Genomic DNA, 26,221 nt, shown 5'->3' on the forward strand with positions numbered 1-26,221 from the left:
AAATTTATGAAAATAATTGAATTCTTGTGAAGAATTTTTTTTCAAATAATATTCAAAAGAATTTAATGAATCTGAAGAATTTTCCTATTTATGGAAATAATTGAATTCTTTCGACGAATTTAAATAAAATTTTTAAGAATAATTACATTTTTTGGGGATTCGATTAAAATTGCATTAAAAATAATTGAAATTCTGCAATGAGCTTTACTATTTATGAAAATAATTAATAGCGAAGAAATTTTTAAAAATAAAATTATAATTACAGTGACTAATTTCCTTTGATTATTTTCGAAAAATTTAAATAAAATTCTTTAAAAGAATTTAATTATTTTTAATAGAATATAAAGAAAATCCAATTATTTAAAAAATTTTCAATTATTTGTTTTTAAAAATTCAATTATCTTGAAACAACAGAATTGAAAAATTTCAAAAATCTTATTTTTCAGAATTTTCAAAAAAACTTTGCGAAATTTACTATCAAATTAATTATTTTTAACTAATTTAGAGAATAGAATAAATATCTATAAAAATTGGAATAAAAAGCGATTTTTTAAAAACAAATTAAAATAATAAAACTTTTCTTAATTTAGTGAAAAAATTCCCGACTTGGCATAAAATTCCTGGCTTATTCCCGGTCAAATTAAATTCCCGACTATTTCCCGGTTTTCACGGTTAGTAACTTTTTAGTCTCAATTTGAAATTCTTAGAAAAACTGAGAAAGGAAAAAAAATAATGAACCAAAAAGGGAAAGAAAGAACTTACGGAAGAAGGAATTTCCGCTTTCTTCGAAAGTACTTCTTGTATATAGTAATTCTTATTATTACTTTTTTTATTCTTTTTACATTTTTTTTGTCTTTTTTTTAGATTTTCTTATTAGTATAATATATACTTATTAGCGAAACATGCATCATCATCGTTATTTTCCTAAAAGAACATTTTGTTTCGAACGAAAGTTTTGTTGATGTTTCGAAAGAGAGAAAGCAAAGTGACGACCACTCCTGGTTGCTGTTAAAAGATACTATTTTTTCCTCCACTATAGTAGTTAACAACTATAGGAGTTTCAGATAATTGCTCTTTCTCTCAATTCCTCGAACGTTGCAAAACTTGCGAGCTTAATTTAATTCATCTATAACCAGCGGTAGTTTACTTTAATTGCACCATCGTCTAATGGTACTGCCGACGAATGACATTTTCGTTTAATGGTAATACCAAGCAAGTGCTATCATTTAATGGTAATACTAAACAGATAGTACTTCCCCTTAATGGTAATTCTAAACAAGAAGTACTTCCGTAAGTAACGCTTTTAATAGGTACTACACACTATATAGTTTCACTTAATGGTACACATTTTCTGAAAAGGTAATTTTTTATTCAAGCGAATCGCTCTTTCAGTTTCTTCTTTTTTCGCTTCTTCTCTATTCGTTTCTTCTTTTCTTATTTCTTCTCTTTTCTCTTAGTGTCCTCTCAAATTGAAGATGGTTGTAAATTAAAAGAGGGATATTAATTTTATCCATTTGTAAAATACCAAACTGATAGTTTTAATTTTCGCTTCAATTTAAAACTTTATACTTTAAACTTCAGCTACATAACATCAAATTCCAAAAAAGTGCAATTGCTTCTTATTTATTATCGTTTTTATTTTACCATTTCTGGGAATTAACATATGTCTTTTTATATACATCGATTACCGATTTATCTATAGAAATGGCTTTTTATTCGTACTTTTCCGAATGCATTATATTGAATGAATGTTTCATTCACTTTCTTATGTATATGTGCGGTTATAGATAAATATCGTATGAAACATTTTGCACTTATTGATTCTTTAACGTCTTGAAGACAAATATAATTCTCACGATATACCGCGGGACCCACCCATTGAATGCGTAAATAAGAACGGTTGCAGTTTTGCAAGCGTACGCAATGCGAAAAGTGTATGGGTGCAGCAGCATCATTCTCTTTTCAAACGTGAGTTTATATATAGATATACTTGAAAAGGCGTTTCGAAGGCCGTGTGAACGGACAAAGATCCTGGCACAATAAAGTCTGTTGCACTTGTAGCATAAACTATAAAGAGAGAAAAAGAGAGATACGTATAGTAAAAATACAACCACCGTAAAAGGATCCGCGGGTCCGTAAAATCATTGACTGCCATAAGTGGCCAAGACACACCGAAAGATTGGTTAATATTTTTTTGTTCTCGCTGTTTCAGTGCCTTTCTTCTCGCATTCGATTCAATCAACAATGACAATTGATAATGTCATAATATAATTATAATAATCTCATGTGCATTATAATCACTTATGATAATCTTATCTTTGTTATAATCAATTATTTTAATAATCTTATCAATTATAATCAAAGGCCTCGGATAGTATACAATGGAAAAACTTTAATTCATTCAAAAGTACAACATTCCTTAGAAAATCTATGTTGATCTTGTTAATTGAAAAGGAAAAAGCACTAAACTTTTTGCAATTTTTGCGCATTGCATTGCTGTCAACTTTAGTTTGTAATTTTTTTGTGAACTTTGTAAGAGACTTGATTTTCCAGTACGAAAATTGTGCAAGTTGGTGAAATAGTTTGCTAATCTTCCGTTTTGCAGCTACTGTCAAGCACAGAAAGTAACATCCGTATGGCTAAAGAACTCAACGGTACGGCAGTAATAAACTCAGCGAACAGAAAGAGAATTTGGAATTCTGGCAGTAATCGTAAAAGAATTTTCCTCTCTCTTTAAACTATTTAAATATTTACAACTGAAGACGTAAAAATTCAGCTTTATTAGCGACTAATCAGCACGCAAGGATCCAAAATCAAAATTATAGAAAATTTGCCTTTTGCAAGGTTTCAAAACCGAAATAATGAAAAAATTACATTAGGGGAAACTTGATGATTCGATTACTAAACACACTTTTAGTGCCTAAATAGTGAAAACCAAAATTTTCAAAAACTTTCTTTAGGCGAAATTCGATATTGAAAATGCGGAACACATTTCTAGTGCAACAAGATTTAAGATCAAAATTATCGAAGATTTTTCTAGGCGAGACTTGATATTAAAAATATTGAATCCACTTTTAGTGCATAGGAATTGAAAACCAAAATTATCAAAACTTTCCGTAAGGAAAACTTTATGTACAGATTAATGGACACACTTTGAGTCCATAAGGATTCAAAACCATTGAAGATTCTCCTTAAGCAAAACTTGATATTAAGATCATTGAACCCACTTTTAATGCATTGGAATTGAAAGCCAAAATTATCAAAACTTTTCGTTAGACACAACTTGATGTTTTGATGAAGACACACTTTTAGTGCATAAGGATTCAAAACTAAAATTTTCGAAGATGTTTCTTAAGCAAAACTTGATGTTTAGATTTTTACAGAACACAATTTTAGTGGATTATGATTCAGAACCAAAATTATCAAAACTTTTCTTTAGGCAAAACCTGATTTTGAAATTACAGAACACACTCTCTTAGTGCATAAGGATTCGAAACTAAAATTATAGATTTTCTCGCGATTTCCTTTAGGCAGTACTTGATGTTTATATTTTCGAACATGTTTTCAGTTGGTCAGCTGTTTAACCATGAATAACTTTGTACATAAATATACGGGCGCTCACTTGTCTCTTGCGACACTTGTTTTGTGACCTGAATTTGTACTCTCGCTCCTCCTCTCTTTATATCAACCCACTACCTCACTTGCCCACCGGCGTTGGTCGTGTCGTCAATTTAATTACACGAAAAACCGCCACATTTTGTACGCGCAAATAAAAAAACAACACTAAAAACCAAAAAAATACTAAAACCAAAATACTAAAATGCAATCAGAATAAAAAAATCAAACCAAAATACAAAATTAAATGAAGATACAAAATCAAAACAATAAAATTTGAATTGAAATAAAAATACAACACAAACGAATATAAAAATGCATCTATAAGAGATCCTCAAAAATGGCAACGATGATAATAAAATTCAAGCTAATACAACAGAATTGATTTATATTAAAAGAGTCCTTTTAGTACTCTATGCTTGAAAGTCCTTTTACTAAAAATCGCCCTTACTTCACCCCAGTCACTCCGACCAGTCTGGAACAACAAAAGTGCAAGGAGTCTGTGAATTTCTGCATGCGCTCGAATGGCTCGTATTTCGCACGCCTTGCAGTAGCAGAGACAAAAACGGTCGTTTTAAATTCTACCCGAAAAATAATATACACACGCAACAAAATTGAAAATATAAACTCATTTACAGAGAATAAATATCGAAGAGAAGATTCCTACAACAACAAAAAAATCAATGCGAGACATCCTGCGACAATTTCAATCTATCATAATTTATACCATTAAACGAATCGATACTTCCCCTCAACAGTTTTGTAAATTCTATCGATCCTCCTCCTTCTCCTCGTCTCTCTATTTCTCGCACTTTCTTTTATGCCATTGATGTAGTTGTCGTTCTCAACGCATAAAACTCTTTATGGCACTAACGGTATACTTTAGTCTCGAGTACTAAAACTATTCCCACAAACCGCCTTGACGACAAACCCTCATTTCGCCTTCTCTCTATTCCAAGCAATATGTTTGTACATAATATACACGTTATTAATTAAATTAATTTCATACAGACACAACACTTGACAGTGCTATTCAATCTTGACACAAAAATCGCATTGCGCTATCTTTTTCAATCCAAAGAGAGGATCTCCACTCTTTATATATACATTTCTGTCTCTCGTGATATCATATGAAACGAGTATTATGTACCTCTAATGTATCTTTTTGCAGCCATATCGCAAGGTAGAGTGAATATTCATAAGCATATGCATAAAATATTACACTTCTTTGATTTAATGAATTCCCTTTTATTTCAGTGAGTGTAGAATTTCTTGGGAAGAGTACTCATATCTACAGTCAAATGCTGAATGATTAAAATTCAAAGCTTTTTGCAAAATGGGTTTTGGAATTATTACTGCTATAATTTTTGGTTGTATCAAACATGAGTGGATATGTTACTTTAGTGATGCTCTGTTCTGTAGCAATGGAACATTACTATTAGTACCAATTACTATCATAAGTATACCATAATTTTTAATATTTGTCAAAGTTATCATTTGGTTTAGATACTTAATAGTTCATAGAAGAGTTTCGAACATTTAATGATAATAAAATTTAAACGAACGACGATATTTTTACTACCTCTTTTAATTTTAATTATTCTTTTTTATGAATTATAAGATCCTTGAAGTTGGCGTTGACGATGAGGGTCAAAAGATATTTTTTTATCGAACGGAAAAGAAGTAAAAAATTTTTTCCAAAGGTTTAAAGTTAGAAAAGAGACTTAAGAAATTTATCTTCCTAGTTAAAAGAAAGAAGTAAAATTAGTGAAATTTGTATTTGAACTAACAGTTTTCTATTTTTAAGACTATTTCCTTAATTTGTAAAAGGCTCTTAACTATAATATTACAATTTGTCTCAGTTTGTACCCATTATTCGAAAACTAAATTATTTCAATGCATCAGTGGAACAAACATTGTTCGCTACTATTAATGATTCATCATCAAAATACAAAGCAGTTATTGGAAAATATTGTCATGAATAAAGTTGCCCAGACTACACTATTGTATACTAATATTTGAACCTACAACATTGTTCCCAATATACAATACCGAACGAAACAATTCGACTCATCCTCTATTAAAAATTAAAAACAACCGCGTTTTTCAATTCGTCTGAAAATCAAAACAACTTGTTTAAAAGTTCATTTTTGTTTTCAATTTTTAAGGTTAATCAAAAACAAAATCTAGAAACATTTTTTACATTCTCATCGCACGAGAAAATAATATTCAGTTTTCAAAAACAGGATTCACAGAAAAATTTCATTTTGCACTTCCCTAATTTGCAGACAGAATTTTGACTTCTTTCCTGAGCACTAAATAAAAAAAAATCAGTTCAAAGAAAGATAATTTTTAGAAGTAAAAATCAAAATTTTAAACTTTAAGGGGGTGTCTACCTTTATTTAAAAAAAAATTAGTTATTGCAGCAAACTTGGCACGTTTATTATTAACAATTTTAATAAAATTCTTTTAAAAAATCCCTCTCCTTTTCTTTAATAGAATTTAAAAAATTTTTAATTATTTCAGATTTCAATTATTTGTTTAGAAAAATTGAATTAACTTTATAAAAATCGAACTGAAATATTTTCCAAAATTTAATTATTTTCAACAATTTTTAACTAAACTTTTTCTTTAAATTAATTATGTTCAATAATTTTTCGAATTTTTTAAGAATTCAATTATATAAATGCAAAAGTTCAATTTTTATAATAATTTTAACTGTTAACTCTTTTGTTTAATTTTTTTGAAAACAATAAAGGTTTTAAAAGAATTTTTGAAAAATATTAAAAACTAAAAATTTTTTTTGAAGAATTTGAATTATACTTAGATATAAATAATATGAAAATGCATGATTCTTCAAAATTTTAATAACATGTCTAATGAAGCGCATTTTAAAAAAAAATTTAATTTACTTTTTTCTAGATAATTGAAATCTAAGAAATTACAATAAAAAGTTCTAAGAATCACTTTTTTAAAAATATTACAATGCAATTTTTCGAAAATATTTCAAATTTTTGGACAATTTTAAAAATTAAGAAACTTTTTTAAGAATTTGGATTAAAGATTTTATGTAAATAATTCATTTCCCCAATCATCAAAATTTTAAAAAATTAAAAATTTTTTTTAAAAATTATACAAAAAAAATAAAATCTAAAGAAATTTTAAGAATTACTTCTCAAATTTATTAATTTATAATTGTTTAAAGTTAATTTTCATTTCGATTTTTCATTAAAATTTTTGACAATTCAATTACCTTGAAAATTTACAATTAAAATTTTTTAAAATTTGATTTTAATATTTTTCAAAATTTGATTTTAAAAAATTTGAATGAAATACTTTTAATAAATCAATTATTTCCAATAAAAATTTGCGAAATTTTAATTCCAAAACCTTTTTAATTATTTATATCGAAAATATTAATGATCTTAAAAAATTATGTAGGGGTATTCTTTAATAACACGACATAATTAATATTAGACAGTAATTTATTGTAATCAAAAGTAAAGGTTAAACATTTTACACAGAAGCAGCTCGTGACGCTTGCTAACCAAGAACTCAAAACTCATTCATACAACAGCGCTCTCAATCGCCATAATAATTAACTATTATTTAAGAACCGCTATATTCAAATTCCTACAATCGGCCCTCCTTTATATTCATTCGTCTCGAATGAATCTATTTAGTTTTATAGCCAAGGTTTTACATATTCGGCGCAAGTGCTTGTTTTTAAAGGGCCTTCGCCGTCGCCGATTCGCGTTACATCATATGTATCATTCAATTTAATTTTTGTGATTTCGTACGGACCTAAAAATTTACAACGAAGTTTTCTGCCGGGAGTCATCTGAGTTCGTTTAATCGCTACTAATTGTCCAAGGGAATATTTTTTCGGTTCACGACGTCGTAGATTATAATTTCGACGATTTTCTTCTTGAACGTGAAGAATCTGCTCTTTTGCTTTCGATCTAATTAATTCGCGATCCTCTTCGAACACTGATGCGATTTCCGAGTCTATAATTTCTTGAAGAAGAATATCTTCCTTACAACGCATCTTAACTCCTATAAGCAGCTCAAACGGCGTTCTTCCTATGCTTCGATGATAGGTAGAATTAAGAACTGCTTGGACTCTTTTGACATGTTGATACCACTTCGTAGGGTTGTCCATCGATAGTTTGGTAAGAATAGGGATTATGGTTCGATTGAGCCTTTCTACCTGGCCGTTAGCTCTCGGCACTCCAGTGGTAATCATTATTCTTGCGATTCCTTCTTTCTCACAATAATCGAGAAACTCATTTGACGAAAAGGCTGTTCCTCGATCGGTAATAACTTGCACAGGGTTTCCGAAAATCTCTTTTTGTTTTTCTAATTTGTCGATGACTTCACGAGACGTCGTGGATTTAGTCGGATAAAGCCATATAAATTTCGAAAAACTGTCTATTACGGCTAGAATGTGGTTGTAGTTTTTACTCGTAGAATCCAATGGACCTAGATGATCCAAATGATAGGTGAAAAGAGGAACATCGGCTTTTGGAAGAGGATGGAGATAACCCTCTTTCTTCCCCTCTTTTTTATTACCCAAGATGCATCGTACACAATTGGAGATAACTTTCTCGATTTTAGTCCTTAAATTTGGAATAAAATATTCACCGTCGATTGCTGCTTTAGTTCTCTCCACTGCAAAGTGTCCTTTCTCGTGTGCAGTTCGGATAATTTCATCTTGCATACTTGTAGGTACAACCAATAAATCGATTCCATTATTGAATTTATAAAGTATCTCTGCTCGTAAGAGATAATCTTTCCACGGTTTGTCTCTGCAATTCTCGATCAAAGTTGTTAATTCGAGGTCTTCACTTTGAGCTTTCTTTAATCGTAAAAGAATATTATCGGCTGTGATCATCATGACAGGATGGCGACTGATAGCATCGACATGCCGCATACGATCTCCTGACCTATGCTGAATAACGTAATTGAATTCTTCCAATTTCTGTACCCAGCGCCATATTTTCGTTGACACGTCTCTTCTTTGCACAGTTTGTTTAAACGCTGAACAATCTGTAACAATAGTAAATTTTATACCCATTAAATATACACGAAATTTATCAAGTGCTTCGACAATAGCTAATCCTTCCAAAGTGTAGCTAGTGTAATTCTGTTCGTGCTGATTCGTTTTTCGACTCATAAAATGCGTAGGGTGAAGCTTCCCATCAATCAGACAACGTTGCAATAAAATTGCTCCAATTCCAAATTTTGAGGCGTCGGTATGTAATTCCGTCTCGTTCTTAGGGTTAAAAATGTGCAATACCGGTTCATTTACAAGTGCACATTTCAAAGCATTAAAAGCATTTCGTTCGTTCGTATTAAAAAAAAACTCTTTATCTTTACGCAAAAGATCACTCAATGGCCTAGCAATAAAACTGTAATTTTCGATAAACTTCCGGAAATAACCGGTTAACCCGAGAAAACTTTGAATGTCTTTAAGCGACTTTGGTTCCGGATAATTTACAACAGCTTTAACTTTATTTGGAGAAGGGTAAACTTTCCCATCTTCAACTATCTGGCCTAAATATTCGACGCGCTTCTTTAAAAATTGACATTTCTTAAAATTGATTTCAAGACCGTACTCGCTAGCATGTTGCATTACCGTTTCTAGTCTTTCAACAGCTTCATCTTCTGTACTAGCAAGAATAATTATATCGTCAAAATAAATCTGCAATATTTCCTCTTTTACTAATGGTCGAAAAATCTCGTTTACAAATCTTTGGAAAACGGCAGGGGAGTTGCACAACCCAAAAGGAACTTTACGAAATCTGAATTGACCTTCGGCAGTAATAAAGGCTGTGTAATCTCGACTACTCTCTTCCACGTCAACATGAAGAAAACCATTCTTCAAATCTAAAATACTGAAAATCTTCGCGTTAAGTAACTTATCTATTAATTCCTCAATGAATGGTATTGGGTATCGATCTTTTTCTATTATCGCATTTATTAACCTGTAATCAACGCACACGCGATACGTTCCATCTTTTTTGCGAACTAAGACAATAGGACTCGCGAACTCTGCTGAACACGGCTCTATTATTCCTAATTTAATCCATTCAAGAATCTGATCTCTAACAACTTCCTGCTCGGACAAAGGTAATCGTCGTGCTCTCTGAAAAATAGTCTTAATTTCTTTTAAAATAATTTTCATTTTAATATTTGTCGACTTACTCTTATTTGGTTTATAATTAGAAATTAAAGATTCTACCTTCTTAAGATTAATCTTATCGGAAACAGGTCCAATATTATTTTGCGTCGTCTCGTTTACAGTTATGTCGGCTAAAAAAGCAGTTGGTGATTTTTTAGTAATATTAACGCTGCTTCCATCAAATTTAAGTTCCGCTAGTTGAAAGATATCTCGTCCTATAACTACTTTCATTTCCATGGCGTCGGATGGAACAATGTACAATGTCATCGGAAAATCTGAATCGTCTATATATACAACAGTCTGAACATAACCCATAGCGGTAGTTTCTCCTTTCCCAAATCCAGTCACAGTATGTTTCAATTTATGAATATCTCGAATTGGGATCGAATTGACAACATCTTCACGAATCATACTTATGTTACTACCTGTATCGAAGAAAGCGCTTACTGTAACATTTTCAATTAAAACATCTTTAAATACGTCATTCGTCGAGCAATTAATAATATTTACATTTGAATTGGACGACCTTACCTGAGAACACTGCGATGCGACATGACCAAACTAATTACATTTAAAACATTTTCTCCCTAAAGATTTGTTACCACAGTCCTTTGATCGATGACCCACAACGCCGCAGTTGTAACATCGAACTTCTCCTGAGGCAGGCTTCGTCTTCTGCGATGAGGCTGCTCCAGATGGATACTTCTTAAAATCTGACGTCTTCTTCTTCGACTCGAACTTTTCCTTCTCAGCGACATTCACATTTCGCTCATTATCAGTCCGTATTGTTTCATAAATTTTCAGCTTTTCTTTAAAATCACGAATCGTTTTTGCTCCACGAAGAATAATCGTCTTATTGGAATCGTCACATAGTCCGGATATAACATACTCGAATAAAGCTTCGAGTTCAATACTTCCCCTTGAAGCAAGTTCCTTCATAACTAAGAAATATTCCTGCACTGATTCACTTTTACGTATTTTTCGTTGTTCTAACATCTTATGTAGTTGAATACTGGTAATTTTCACTGAAAATTCTTCTAAGAGTGCGTCTTTTAATTTTTTCCAGGACTTCAAACCACTTTCACCTTGAACAAAAAGTTTCGCTAGACCTTCCAACGATTTTTTTGCGAAAACAACCTTCTGCAAATCAGTCCACTTGAACATTCCCGCTGCGTCCTCAAAATCCAAAATCCAGCGCTCGATGGAGTAACTGTCACTGCCGTTAAATGGTCGAATAGATTCCTCTACGTCCACCACCATTGTTTCCGTCATCATTATTTCCGTCATTGTTGTTTTCGTCATCATTATTTTCCTCATCATTGTCTCCGTCATCATTACTACTTTCGTCTTCTTCTGCATCGTCATTACGAATAAGGGAATTTAAATCCGTGAGACTATTTATTATGCGAACTCGCAATGCTTCCTTATCTCCTGTATAGTCCAGTCCAAGAATGTTACAAATTGACGTTAACTCAGCTATGGAAAGCCTTGCTGCAAACACTAACTTGTCATTAAATTCGTCGGAATCTGGACCAAACTCAAATCCTCTAAAATCGCGCAATCTTTTTCGATTATTTCTATCGCCGTCTTGTTCAAACACTAGCTTATGTAAAGCCATTATTGTTTGTCGCGAACTCAACTTAAGTTTTGTATTCACCTTTGGTATTTGAGATAAATTCTCCATTGTCAATAAAAATGCTTGTTATAAACTTATGAGTTAAACTTATTCCTCCCGTTTACTTTGTACCTCGATATGTCAACACACTTCGTCACTTTTCGGCATTCGTCGTAATACATCGGCTTTCTTCGTCTTTCGTCTTCCGTTGTTATAATTCGGCTTATTTCGTCTTTCGTCGTTACTCGTCGACTTCCTTGAAGGGCGTCTATTCCATTTCAATAAAAATGGCCGTCTTCTCAACTTTTAAAAGTAAACTTTTTAATGAGGAACACGCACACAATTTTAATTCCACATTATATTTCAACGTTAACTCATAAATAAATAATTTAGCACTTTTTTTTTATCGTCTCTCTTGGTTAGCCAATTTTCTTTTCGTAAAAAACGCCACGCATTTTCACTGCAACTTTTTCTCGTCACTTTCGTTCGATATTTTATTATTCGACACTTAAACTTCACAAAAGGAATAGTTCCATTTTGGACGAGCTCCCAAAATTGTAGGGGTATTCTTTAATAACACGACATAATTAATATTAGACAGTAATTTATTGTAATCAAAAGTAAAGGTTAAACATTTTACACAGAAGCAGCTCGTGACGCTTGCTAACCAAGAACTCAAAACTCATTCATACAACAGCGCTCTCAATCGCCATAATAATTAACTATTATTTAAGAACCGCTATATTCAAATTCCTACAATTATTTAAAAATAATTTAAAAATTTGACTACAATAGTTATTTTTTACACTATAAAAATAGAAATATTTTGCATTTTATACTAAAAAAGTGGAATTTTGTATGAGATTGAAGTCCGCAAAGTTTTTAAAATAAAAATAATTAAAAAAAGAAATCTTTTTCAATTCAAATTCATTTCTAATTTCCATGTGCGTAAATTTTTAAGAAATTTTTACTTAATTATTGTTATTTAAATAACAATTTCTAAAAAAATAACACGAATTTGAAGCCAAAATAAAATAAATCGTTGCATTATTTTTTCGAATTTTTATGGTAATAAGTGAAAAAAGTCCAAAAAGACGTACTATCCAAAATAGTTTTAAAAAAATGTTTTCTGATTCTTTTCTTATTTTTATTGATAAAATTTTAGCTAATTTCACTTTTTCATTCACCTAGTAAAAAAAACAATTTTAAAAGTACTTTTTTAACTTTAAACCTTGGGAAAAATCACGTAATTTTTCTCGGTTAAGACGAAGTTGAAGTCCTCAATGTTGATCAACGAAAAAAATTTACTTAATCTATTGGAATATTATTTTTAATTTAATATTTAATTCTATAACAATTATTATTAGAAAATAAACATCAATTTTTTTTCTAAATATTTTTGTGGCAATATTGTTGCATTATATTTTATTAATTTACTAAATGAATAAATTTTTTCGTTGATAAACGTTGTGGACTTCAACGTGGTCGGTTAAGTGCAAAAAATATTTTTGATGCTGAGCATCGATGACAACTTCAGGGTCCTCATATTTTTCATAATAAATAATCTAAAAAAATCTATAAATTTTCCCTAAAGTCCTCATATAGAAAATAACGAATCAATATATATTGTCTAGTTTGCAACGATGAGAGAGGCATTGTCCGCGCGCTTTTACGTGACGAAATAATACACTGATGTGTGTATTGGTATAGAAGTATTGTATCGTCGCAGACACTATTTGCATTTTAAAACCGATTTTAAGAATTCTGCACAACGTATGTGTCCTCTCTCTCACACACACACACACATGCACAACAGTTTTTTACACGATAGCATTTCTCTTTTTTTTCGCAAACTTATTACAGTACAGTCATATATTTAGTGTCTATAACGACATTTTGTTCTTGGAAATATTTTAGCCATCACGTGTTTGGATTTTGCGAAATTAATCCGCCGCGATTCATGAGTCCGCATGATTGAAATATAAGAAGACGAAGGGAATAAGAGAAAGAGAGAGTGTGTAATTTATTAGTAAGAAGTTAGTTTGAATTTTTATTGATCATTTTTTATGAGAAAGAAACCAAAGTGAATGGTTAGGGGACATAATAAAGGGATTTACAATTCAATAAGGACAAGATTGCTAATTTTCTAGTGATTTGCTATTGTCGATTCATTGGTTATAAATGACGTTAAATAACATTTTACAGTTATATCAGCTAGTCGCATTACTATTCTTCAAGAATCTCTCTCTCGCTCCCTTCGCGTGATTGGCATGCATTTTCCAACATTGAGCTTGCATTTTCGCACTGTCACTGGTTACTCGATCGACAAAGCGAGGTTAACTTTGAGGAAAGAATACAAAATTTTTCCCGTTTGCTTTTCGTACTGAGTATGGAGAGGAACTTTTAGTTCTTGTTTTTAGAAACTTTTCTTCTCTCTTAAAGTTTACTTGAAAAAGATTTTTACTTTTCTTGGGGAAATAGTTTCGAATATACTTTTTCTAAAACGTATACAACAGACGAAAAATTCAACTACCTTATTGTATAGTATTCAGAAGAAAGTAGTTAATTACTTTTTTAATTAATTTAACCCTGTTTGTGTGACCGAGTGATAAAGTCATTATTTCATATTTTAATTTACTTTAATTTTAATTTTATTTATTGAAATAAATCCAACAGTCACATAGACTACTTACAGGATCATAAATTATAAGTTTTCGAAAATGGCAGAAAATAATTAGTAACTAAATATTATAAGAATATTGTTACTGGAACTTCTTCAAAATTATTTCCATCGTTTTAATTCAATTATTGTTTTCCAGAATTTTTAACTAAAATTCTTCTTTAAATCAATTATCTTTAATTAATTTTTACAAAATTTTTTAAATTTTTATTAAATTTTATTAAATTTATTTATTTATTTCATTAAATTTTTTTTTAAATTGTTTAAAAAGTTCTATGAGAATTTTAAAACCCATTTGTTTGCAATTCAATTTCAATTATTTTGCAACTTTTCAATTGAATATATATTAGAAAATAAAAACTTCAAAAAATTTTTAAAAAAATTCAATTAAAGTTTTTCAAAAAAATTAATTCCACAGAATTCTTAATTAAAAGTATGAAAAATTCAGATTTACAAAGATTTTCATATGAAACCTTTTCAAAATTCAATTATTTCTAAAAATCCAAACTATTATGCTTTTAATATTCAACTATTATCTAAAATTTTAACTGAAATTAATATTTAAATCAATTTTTATTAGAAAATTCTACAAAAATACAATTATTTAAACACAAAAATAAATAATTTATTGAATGTTTCTTAAAATTGAATTCTTATAAAGAATTCTATCAAAATTTCTTAAAATAATTAAATTCTTTCAAAGATTTTTAATAAAATTTTTAATAATAATTGTATTTTTCGGGAAATTCATTTAAAATTGTATTAAAAATCATTGAAATTCTGCGATAATTTTTATTATTTATGAAAATAATTAAATTTTTGTTAAGAATTTTATAAAAAAAATTTTTAAATAATTGATATTGTTCGAAAAATTTTATGAAAATTGTATTTTAAATCATTGAATTCCTATGGAAATTTTATAATTTAATAAAAATAATTGAATTTCTGCGAAGAATTGTATTAAAATTATATTCAAAATAATTGAATTTATTTATAAAGTATTTTATTATTTTTGGAAATAATTGAATTGACAAAAAGAATTTTATTATTTATAAGAATAATTGAAGTGTAACACATTTTACTACAAATTTAATTAAAATTTAATTGAAAATAAATAAGTAATTCAATTCATATATAGATTTTTATTAAAATTTTTTGAAATAATTGAATTCTTTCAAGAAATTTTATTAAAATTGCATTGAAAATATTTGAATTCCCGCGAAGAATTTTTAAAAAAATTTTTAATATTTATAAAAATAATTATAATTTTTAAAGATAATTGAAGATAATTGAAATAATTGGAATTTTGAAGAGAATTTTTTAAAACTTTTTGAAATAATTGAATTCTTTCAAGAAATTTTATTAAATTTGCATTGAAAATATTTAAATTCCCGCGAAGAATTTTTAAAATAATTTTCAATATTTATGAAAATAATTATAATTTTTAAACTTAATTGAAAATAATTGAAATTTTGAAGAGAATTTTAAAAAAATTTTTGAACATAATTATTGAATTTCTGCGAAGAATTTTGATTACTATTAAAAATAATTGAATTTCTGCAATTATTTTGTAACTTCTCCAAAATTCAATTTTTTAAAAAATATTTTTAATAAAAAAAATTCAGAATTTTCCTATGAATTCTGAAAATTTAATTTTTTCCAGTTCTTTTAATAAAAATCCCTGACTTTTCCTTGAATTCTCTTATTTTCCTGGCCCTGTTCAAACTCTCGAAATTTAATTATTTTTTAAAGTTACAACTATAACCCTTTCCAAATTTAATTAGCTTCTTCATTTTTTAACTAAACTACTTTTCTAAATCAATTATTTTTAATAATTTTCCAAAATGTTGAATATAATTAATTTTTTAAAAATTATAATAAAGAAATTTTTTAAATTAATTTTTTAAAAATATTTAAAAATTAAAAATCATTTATAAAAATATGCAAAATAAAAATTTTTTGTAGTTTAAAATACAAATTCTTCAAATTTTGATTTTCAAAAGAAGTCGATAAACTTTATTTTATTCTGATTTCCAGAAAAGATTTTTTGCTCTTCCCCATATTCCGATAATAATTTAAATTCCAGGTTTTTGAAAAATTCAATTATATTCTAAATATTTTTATTTTTTATACATCAGAAGAGAAATTTTAATTTAAGATTATTTTTCTTAGATTCTTGGACAAAAATTACAAAAATTATTCAACAAAAATGAAAAATATTAATAATGAAAAAACCTTACCTTAAATTTGTTGTTGATGTTGTCGTAGAAGTAGTAGAAGCAGTAGTAGTCCTAGTAGCAGTAGTACTAGCAGTAGTAATAGAAGAAGTAGTAGAAGAAGTAGAAGAAGAAGCTTTATAATCACTAGCTGAGATGATAGAAGATACTTCCTTTCGTAGCACTTGAAATTGTTCAAAAAATTTCAAACTGTCAATCTGTTATGTCACAATACTCGTACTTTCATACACACTTTTTTCGTAGAATAGATTCTTCTGAATAATAATTATAAATATATCTGTCTGCAGGTACTTGAATGTCCTGGTTTTGTAGTTACAATGTTTCAAAAAAGATTGATGAGAGTTGGGAATCGTAGTACTCGCTTTTATATATATCTATATATATATATTTATTATAATTCCGTTTATATCCAACGTTAGAGGTAATGAGTACGACGATTTTCCCAGTGCAGGTATTTTTTTTCTTCTTTATTTCTTTTTTTTAATCAGGTTGTTTACGAGTGCGCGTGAGAAAAAAAGGTACGCTCCTCGAAAGGTATAATAATAATAATAATCTTAGCGTGAGTGTAACACGAGGATCGTGCTTTGTGTATCTAGGTGCTGGTGGTTGTGTCTTTATAGTACCTAAATATATGTGTTTATATTTATTTATATATATAAGTAATATATATATATTTTTTAAATATACATTTATAGTGATTTTTAGCGCAATTCAGTGTGTACTGTTTTATGCTCCTGAAGTTTCTTTCTTTCTTTCTCTCTCTTTCTCTCTGTAATTATCCTCTTTGATTCCTCTAAATAATGTTTTGTTTTTTTCTTTTCTACTTGCGTTGGGATATCTAGGCACTATTGCGCTGCGGAAGGTAAATTTAAAGGTACTTGTAGGTACGAGGTATTTTTTCGAAGGTAGAGTTGTAATATGTGTGTGACGTATGTGTTTTTTTTATGGTAACAACGTCACTGATCGTTTCTTTAGAGGATTAAAAAGATTTGTATTTTTTTGTTTTGTTTAGATTTTCACTTTCTCCTCTTGGTTAATCCTTTAAATAGGATGTAGGTCCTCATCGATGGGGACTAGTACGGAAGGTCAGAAGTCGCTATCACCTCCTCGCGTTTCCCCGCTTAACCACATCGTCCTCACTCGTTGAGCCGTCCTTCTTCAATTCGGATGCAATTTTTAACACCATCTGCAAACAGAAATTACACTTTCGTCACATCAATTTCATTAAATTATTTCTTTTGTTTTATGATTAAAATTCTTTTTTTTTAATGTTTTAAATATTCAACTTCAAAAATATTCTACAAATTTGTTTTGAAAATAATTGAATGGTTAAAAAGTAGTAAAAAGTATTAAATAGTCGGTTTTAGTAAATGAGTGTGAAGCCTGTTTGTTATCATACTTTCCTCACTAATTTTCACCAATTAAACATCCGTATCTAAATTCCGTTAAACGAAACCTTTATCCCTGTGTATTAAACAGATTTTCTCTACCACTATATCAAAATATTCTAATTTACGACCTATAAGACTAAGTCGCAAACTATATAATCTCGTCTTTCTCGCAATTAGCGGAGATTATTTATTAGCACATAAGATCATTTCAAATAGCAAAGGAGAGTAGATCTGCGCGCGTGAATATGCCGACCACGTCGAATCCATTTCACTTTGTGCTTGCTTATTTCTGTCATTTACCGACAAATGCAGCAGCAGCCGCAGCAGCTTTATTTCGCCGGAAGTCTGCCCGGGATCGTCATATAGCTTTATGTACACCGGAAGCGACACACATTGAGGACAAAAATTGCTACAAAATTGTTCCAATTTAAAGCGTAATGAACGAAAAAAATTACTTTCTGCTCCATAGACGAAAACATGGACCCAAAAAACAAAGTGTCAAAGTTCTGTCAAATATTTCCCAACTTTTGGGCCATTAATGCGCCAATGATTTTTTTCCCATTGCTTTCTTCTATGTTCTAACACAAAAAAACACAAAAAAGTGGGAAAAACAAACAGCTCCTGCGCAACTGTACAAAAAGACAATGAGATATCATCAAAAAGGTAGATGTAACAGGTCCAAAATCGATATAGAGATTACAATATAGAAAAATGCAGATACACGAAAAAAATCGACATTCGAGATTGAATTCCTATTTATAGAAGATTATTCATAATCAATAACATTTGCAACGTGAATGTAATAATTGCCGCATGGAACAACGGTCATTTGCTTCTCTTATCTCGGACTTTATGATTTTTTTATCAATTCACGAATGGTTATAATCAAGCGCATTTTTTTTTTTTTTTTTTTTTGTTCACTTGACCGGTTTCACGCGCGCATATCTGCGTAATTTTTCGTATATAGATCTATATGCGTATTTATGAATGCAAATAAGTGAATAATTATTATTATGAATACAAATACAAATCTCTTGAGGAGAAACTAATCAAGCAGTATAAGTATAGTGTGTTTAACAAGGAATAAACATGTTAATGCAAAATTTTTTTTTGCAAATGCATACCGAACGAAAATCTGTCTCACGTGTAAATACTTCCACATGAAGTAATACGTAATAAAATAAACATCTCTTTACTTTTGGTTGGTATGCAACAAACAATATATCCATTACAGAGGTTCTATTGTCAGTTTCTCACACATTTGTCCTCCCCTTTTTCTTCTTCTTTTTTTTCGAAAGAATATAAGTAAAGGACGAGGAGAAAATTTCAAAGAAACAGAGCAGCTATTATCAAAAAGACAGGTTTGGGTATGAAAAGAAATTTTATCACTATTTCTACCGGGATGAACAATTACAATAAAGGGAATGTCAATAATAAAGAAACGAAACGTATCCTTATGTCTGACAAATCTTTTTTTTTTTTTTTTTGAAAGTCAATTTTTCTTATTCGAAGTCAGGGCTCGAACCAGTGAGAGTATTTCAAAATACTGACTTTACGGACCAAAAATGAAAAATTACGAACCATTTACGGACAAAGACAAAAATATAACCAATTTGAGTAAAATAAGAGAACATTTTACTTAAGAGTATAAATTAAATTTTTCATAACTATAAAACATGAAGATATCGATAACACCGAGTCTTCGACTCGAAGTTATCGATTTCTTCATGTTTTATAATAATTAAAGATGACGAAGTTATAAAGTCATTTACAATTCAATTATTTATGAAAATAATTGAATGATTACGAATATATTTATAAAAAAATTTGTAAATAATGAATTTCCTGTGAAATTTTTAGTATTTTTTGAAAATAATTAAAAGTTTGTGTAGAATTAAAAAAAAAAATTTTTTAAATAATCGAATTCTTTTGACCGATTTTAATTTAAGAATAGTTGCATTTTTTGAGGAAATCAATTAAAATTGTATCAAAAGTAATTGAAATTCTGCAATGAATTTTCTTATTTATGAAAATAATTGAATCCTCGTAAAAATTTTATTATTTATGAAATTAATTGAATGATGTCGAAGAAATTTATAAAAAAAATTTGTAAATAATAAAATTCCTGTGAAAATTTTATTATTTTTTAAAAATAATTAAAAGTTTGTGTACAATTTTATTAATTTTTTGTAAATAATTGAATTCTTTTGGAAAATTTTATGAAAATATATAGTAGATATAAAAAATAATTGAATTTCGCAAAAGAATTTAATTATTTCTAAGGATAATTTTGAAATTTTTTTTTCTCTTGAAGAGAATCCTCAAAAAGTATTAGTATAGTAATAGAAGTAAAATTATAATTATTAATATTAATCCGGGTTGACACAAAAATAAAAATTTGTTTTTCCCTGACCTGCGACAACCCTGTTAATAATAGAAATATTTAATTACCCAAAAATTAGCGAACAATTGCGACAAAGATTAAAACGAGAAGCATAAAACAGAAGCAAAAACAGCATATACATACATGAAATAAAAGGACGTGAATGAAACTAATTCTTGCGAAAGCCCTCGATTCTCATACTCGACGGCCCTGATGAGAGTAATAGAACCTATACATAGAGCGCATGACCGACGTGTTCATAGACGATTTATGTGTGTTGGTGTCTATAGAGAGGGTGCCTGCAGGGTTCTACGGTATTTTTAATTCCACCTTGTCTTTCCCTCTCTGCAATCCCTCCCCCCTCGTTACTCCCCTCAACATCCCCCGTGCATACATGACTTCCCATGGGTAATGCGTGTCACGAAGGGCACAATCCATATACCCAGAGACTTTATATACGTACAGACTTTCAAGCAAAACGTGCCTTAGTGAGTGTACAATGTACATCCTATGCAATTACGTGTGCACTCCACACACAAATACACGCAAGCACATGTATACAAACTTAAAGGTGCATTTGTATATGTATATAACTATATACAAAAGGGAACCGAGTTCCATGTTACAGGGACTGGACCTACGTCAACATTGCCCTCTTTCTGGGCCTTTGAAATCGTTAAAACAGTAAACACTGCACTGCATTTTCTCAATGGGCTCATTTTTCGGGTTATGAATTTTAACTTTAATATTCATTACAATATAATTATACTGTTAATAATAATAATAACAATTAAATATTAGTATTAATTAAATAAGATTTTTTTGTGGTTCTTTAGGATCAGTAATTTGGAAAAGAAACTAAATTTTTTGTTCTTTAGACGTTAATAAAAATAATAATAATGATAATAATAATAAAAATAACAGACTTCGCACTCAATAATACATTTTTAATGAATAATTAAATAAATAAATAATTAATTTTAAAAAAAGTAAAAAAGTATCTGTCGAAAAATTAAAATTGACGACCAAAAAAACTTGATTTAGAAACTCCACAAAACTGACAAAAATTCCATTCTATATTTTATTTTCCTGATTTTTTCCTAAATTCATCAAAAATATTTACTTCTTTCTTATCCTGCTAATAAATTGAAAGCCTGCAACAAATTTTATTAGTCATACAAGAAATCATACTAATTTTATACAAATTCTAATTTAAATAATTGAATTCCTAAGAAATTATATTATTCATGAAAGTAATTGAATTTTTACGAACATTTTTAAAACAAATATTTTGAAATAATTGAATTTCCAAGAAAAAATTTATTACTTTTAAAAATAATTAAATTCTTGTGATGAATATTGTTATTCATAAAAATAATTGAATTTTGCAAAGAATTTTATTATAATGCCTCAAAATAATTGAATTTTCGGGAATAATTTCAAAGAATTATTTTTGTAAATAATTAAATTCTTGGGAAGAATTTTATTCAAAATTGTATTTAAAATAATTGTTTTCGTGCAAAAATTTTATTAAAATATTTGAAAATTTTAATTGAATTCCTATGAAGAATTCTAATATTTTTGTAAATAATTGAATTCCTCCAAAGAATTTTGAGAAAACATTTCTAATTAATTGATTTTTTCAAGGATTTGAAATTAAAATTTTTAAGAATAATTACATTTTTCGAGCAATTCGTTAAAAACCGAATTAAAAATAATTGAAACCGTGCCATGAGTTTTATTATGTAATTATAAAAAAAATTGAATTACTAAAAAGAATTTTATTATTTATGAAAATAATTGAATTCTTGCAACGAATTTTATTATTTATGAAAATAATTGAATTATTGAGAAAAATTTTATTAAAATATTTTAAAAGAATTGAATATTGATCAAAAATTCCATTTTGAAAAATAATTGAATTCTTCATAAGAATTTTATAAACATTGCTTTAAATAATTAATTTTTTCGAAATATAATAAATTTTATTAGGTACAATTTTCAAAAATAATTGAATTGTGTAAAATTTTATTTGTGAAAATAATTGAATTTTTCGATTAATTAATTGAAATTAGTATTAAAAATAATTGAAATTCTTCGATAAGTTTTATTATTTATGAAAATAATTGAATTCTTGCTTAGAATTTTATCAAATTTTTTTTAAGTAATTGAATTTTCGCGAAAAGTCTTATTATTAGTGAAAGTAATTGAATTATTGGGAAGAAATGTATAAAAATATTGTTAAATAATTGACTTTTTTGAAATTTTTTTGAAAATTCTATTCTAAATTAATTGAACACATGTGGAACTTTTATTATTTACTAAAATAATTGAATTTTAAATAAATTTTATCAATTTTTTTAAAAATAATTGAATTTTTGATACATTATATCAATTTTTTTAAAAATAATTGAATTTTTGATAAATTTTATCAATTTTTTTAAAAATAATTGAATTTTTGATACATTTTATCAATTTTTTTAAAAATAATTGAATTTTTGATAAATTATATCAATTTTTTTAAAAATAATTGAATTTTTGATAAATTTTATAAATTTTTTAAAAAATAATTGAATTTTTGATAAATTTTACCAATTTTTTTAAAAATAATTAAATTTTGGATAAATTTTATCATTTTTTTTTTAAAATAACTAAATTCTTTTGCGAAATCTTATGAAAATACTGGATATTGAAAATAATTGAATTTCGAATATTTTTTGAAAATAATTGAATCGTTTTAAAGAATTTGATTATAATTTTTGAGAATATTTTTTTTATTTTTAGTATTAGCGAATTTAAAGTAGTGTAAATTCTAAGAAAAACAGAAATAGTAGCTTTTAGTGGCTGAAATCTAAAAAAAATACCCAAATAGTAGCATAACGTAAAAAAAGTAATAAATATAGTAGGTTTTAGTAGATGAGTGCGAAGCCCGAAATAATAATAATAATAATAATAATCTTTTTTATTTTAAAGACAAACTAATTAAATTTAAACACTACAGCTTATACTTTTGCTATTGATTTCTCAAAAATACTAAATTCTTAATTATTCGAACTGCAATTTATCCGAGAAAATATCGATGTTAACAATTTTAGCGCGAATTTAAATTTTAACCAATTCATGAAGTACTGAGAAAATTGTGATTTAATTTTAAATTTTCTGGTTATAAGGCTTTTTTGTCGGATATAAAATAGAATTTCGAAGAAATTAAAATTCGCTATTTTAAGTTCTCGATAAAAATTAAATTATTCAAATTAAAAGAACGGATAAAATGATTCGAAAAGAAATTTGACCCACTTAAAATCAAGTTTCGAAAATAGAGCTTTGTTAAAAATTATAGAAAAGCTTAGGCTTTCCTAAATGAGACATTTTGCAAATTTCGGCTAAAAATAAATTTTGTTAAACTAGAATTTCCTAAATTTGAAAAATACCCAAAAAAAACCAATTCTTTTCGTTTAGCTCTCCAAACAAAAAGAATGACGAAATCTTTTTGTTTGTAGAGCTAAATGAAATTAAAAAGAAAATCAATCCAAAAAGGAATGTACAAAACATATATATAAATACAGTGTATATGGAAATTAAAAAAAAGAAAAAAAGCTGAATAATAACAGTGACAACGGAAAAGGGAGAGCGAGTTTCCGGACAAATGTTAAAGAGTGCACACGCACATATTACATATACCCGCATTGAAATGCAGTTTCTTTTTGTAGGGTTTCATTTTACCCGTGACAGACAGAGTATATATATGTATATGTGTCCTACCTATATGCGTACATATAAGCAATGCGTGGCGCCAACGTTCATATTCTACACATGTATATGTAGAAGAAAATGTATTTATTATATGTGGGTCGAATGTGGGTTTGACCTACCCAGCGTTACACATTTATATATATATATATATATATATGACATGGAATAATTTATACCCATGAAATGCCAGGGTTACTTCCACAAGTCCGAATAAGACAAGCTTTCGACAATATTGTCGATTTGGGGTCAGATAACGAAGGGAAAGTATCATTAAGACTGTTCATTTCCTTAAAGAGGCATGTTATATAAAGTCATGTGGTGGCTTAATCTTCATCAACACGATTCACTTTATAAGGGTTCATTTATGCGAAATTAATTTATCCCAAATTTTCCTCTTATCATTAACACACAAAATTAAGTCTCCGATATTTATCAATAATTATCGCGCATGTAAATCGAAAGAAAAAAAATTTATCAATATTAATATTTCTTTTTCAATGAAAAAAAAATACCTTCTCATGTGATGAGAATGTAAAAAAAAATGTTATACAAGGTGTCGATATACGTTTATTTTCTAAATTCAGTAAAACACGATAGTTTTTCTAAGGATATCAAATTGAGACAAAAAAGGAATTAAAAATGTTATGCTTCGCAACACTTTTTATTCTTTTTCGTCTCAATTTGATATCCTTGGAAAAACTGTGATGTGAAAAATAATTAATGTTAATTAAAATTAATTTTTGTTTTTTTGTGAATTTTCACTACTTTAATTTCGCTAATACTAGAAATCAAAAAAACTATTTTAAAAATTATAAACATTTTTTTTTAAAACGATTCAATTATTTTCAAAAAATATTCGAAATTCAATTATTTTTAATATCTAGTATTTTCACAAAATTTCGCAAAAGAATTGAATTATTTAAAAGAAGAATTGATAAAATCCATCCAAAATTCAATTATTTTCATTAATAATAAAATGTCTACAAGAACTTAATTAATTTAGAATTACATTTTCAAAAAAAAAAAAAAATTTTGAAAAAATCAGTTAATTTAGAATAGCATTTAAAAAAAAATTTCAAAAAAATCAATTATTTAACAAAATTTTCATACAATTTTATTCTTCACAATAATTCAATTACTTTCAGTAATAATAACATTTTTCATGGAAATTCAATTAAAAATAAATATGTGATAATATACTAAGCAAGAATTCAATTATTTTCATAAATAATAAAACTCATCGAAGAATTTCAATCATTTTTTATACTATTTTCAATTAATTAATCGAAAAATTCTATTATTTTCATAAATAAAGTTTTCCACGAAAATTTAATTATTTTTGAAAATTTTAATAAAATTCTTAGCAACTATTCAATTATTTTCATAAATAATAAAACTCATCGAAGAATTTCAATCATTTTTAATACTATTTTCAATTGATTAATCGAAAAATTCAATTATTTTCATAAATAAAGTTGTCCACGAAAATTTTATTATTTTTGAAAATTTTAATAAAATTCTTAGCAACTATTCAATTATTTTCATAAATATAATGAAATTCATCGCAGGATTTCAATTATTTTTAATATAATTTTACAGGCATTGCTTAAAAAATGTAATTATTCTTAAAATTTTAATTTCAATTCCTCGAAAAAACCAATTATTTAAAAAAATATTTTTTTAAAATTCTTTGGAAGAATTCAACTATTTTTAAATATTTTAATAAAACTGTTCGAAAGAAATCAATTATTTTTAACGCAATTTTAATTAAATTTGTTTTAAATAATTCAATTATAGTTTTAGATTTTAATAAAATTTTTCCCAAGAATTCAATTATTTACATAAATAATTATTCGAAAAAAATTCAATTAAGAAGAATTCAATTACTTTCAAAAATAACAAAATTTTTCAACGAAATTCAATTCTTTTTAAACATTTTAATAAAATTTTTCGCAATAATTCAATTATTCCTCAGGAATTCAATTATTTTTCAAAATTTTAATAAAATTCTTAGCAACTATTCAATTATTTTCATAAATCATAATATTCATAGTAGGATTTCAATTATTTTCTATACAATTTTACAGGAATCGATCAACAAATTATTCTTAAAAATTTAATTTCAATTACCGAAAAAATCAATTATTTAAAAAAAAGTTTTTTTTAATTCTTTGAAAGAATTCAATTATTTACAAAAATTTTATAATTTTTCACAGGAATTCAATTATTTTCAAATATTTTAATAAAGTTGTGCGAAAGAAATCAATTTTTTTAAGCGCAATTTTGCTTAAATTTTTTTGAAATAATTCAATTATTCTTTTAGATATTAATAAAATTCTTCGAAAGAATTCAATTCTGTCGAT

General features: G+C 27.4%; 1 protein-coding gene across 2 annotated transcripts in view; it reads right to left on the reverse strand.

Annotated features, from left to right (window-relative positions):
• The window catches only part of LOC122498383 (ecdysone receptor), a 317,159-nt gene that overhangs the window by 260,465 nt on the left and 30,473 nt on the right, over positions 1-26,221 (reverse strand). For both annotated transcript variants that reach the window (XM_043606095.1, XM_043606078.1), the window contains exon 2: positions 16,335-17,517. The gene's annotated coding sequence lies outside the window, so the exon portion shown is untranslated. The remainder of the gene's footprint in view (positions 1-16,334; positions 17,518-26,221) is intronic.

This window comes from Leptopilina heterotoma, unplaced genomic scaffold, assembly GCF_015476425.1.
Source record: "Leptopilina heterotoma isolate Lh14 unplaced genomic scaffold, ASM1547642v1 Lhet_10, whole genome shotgun sequence".
Taxonomy (NCBI): Eukaryota; Metazoa; Arthropoda; class Insecta; order Hymenoptera; family Figitidae; genus Leptopilina; species Leptopilina heterotoma.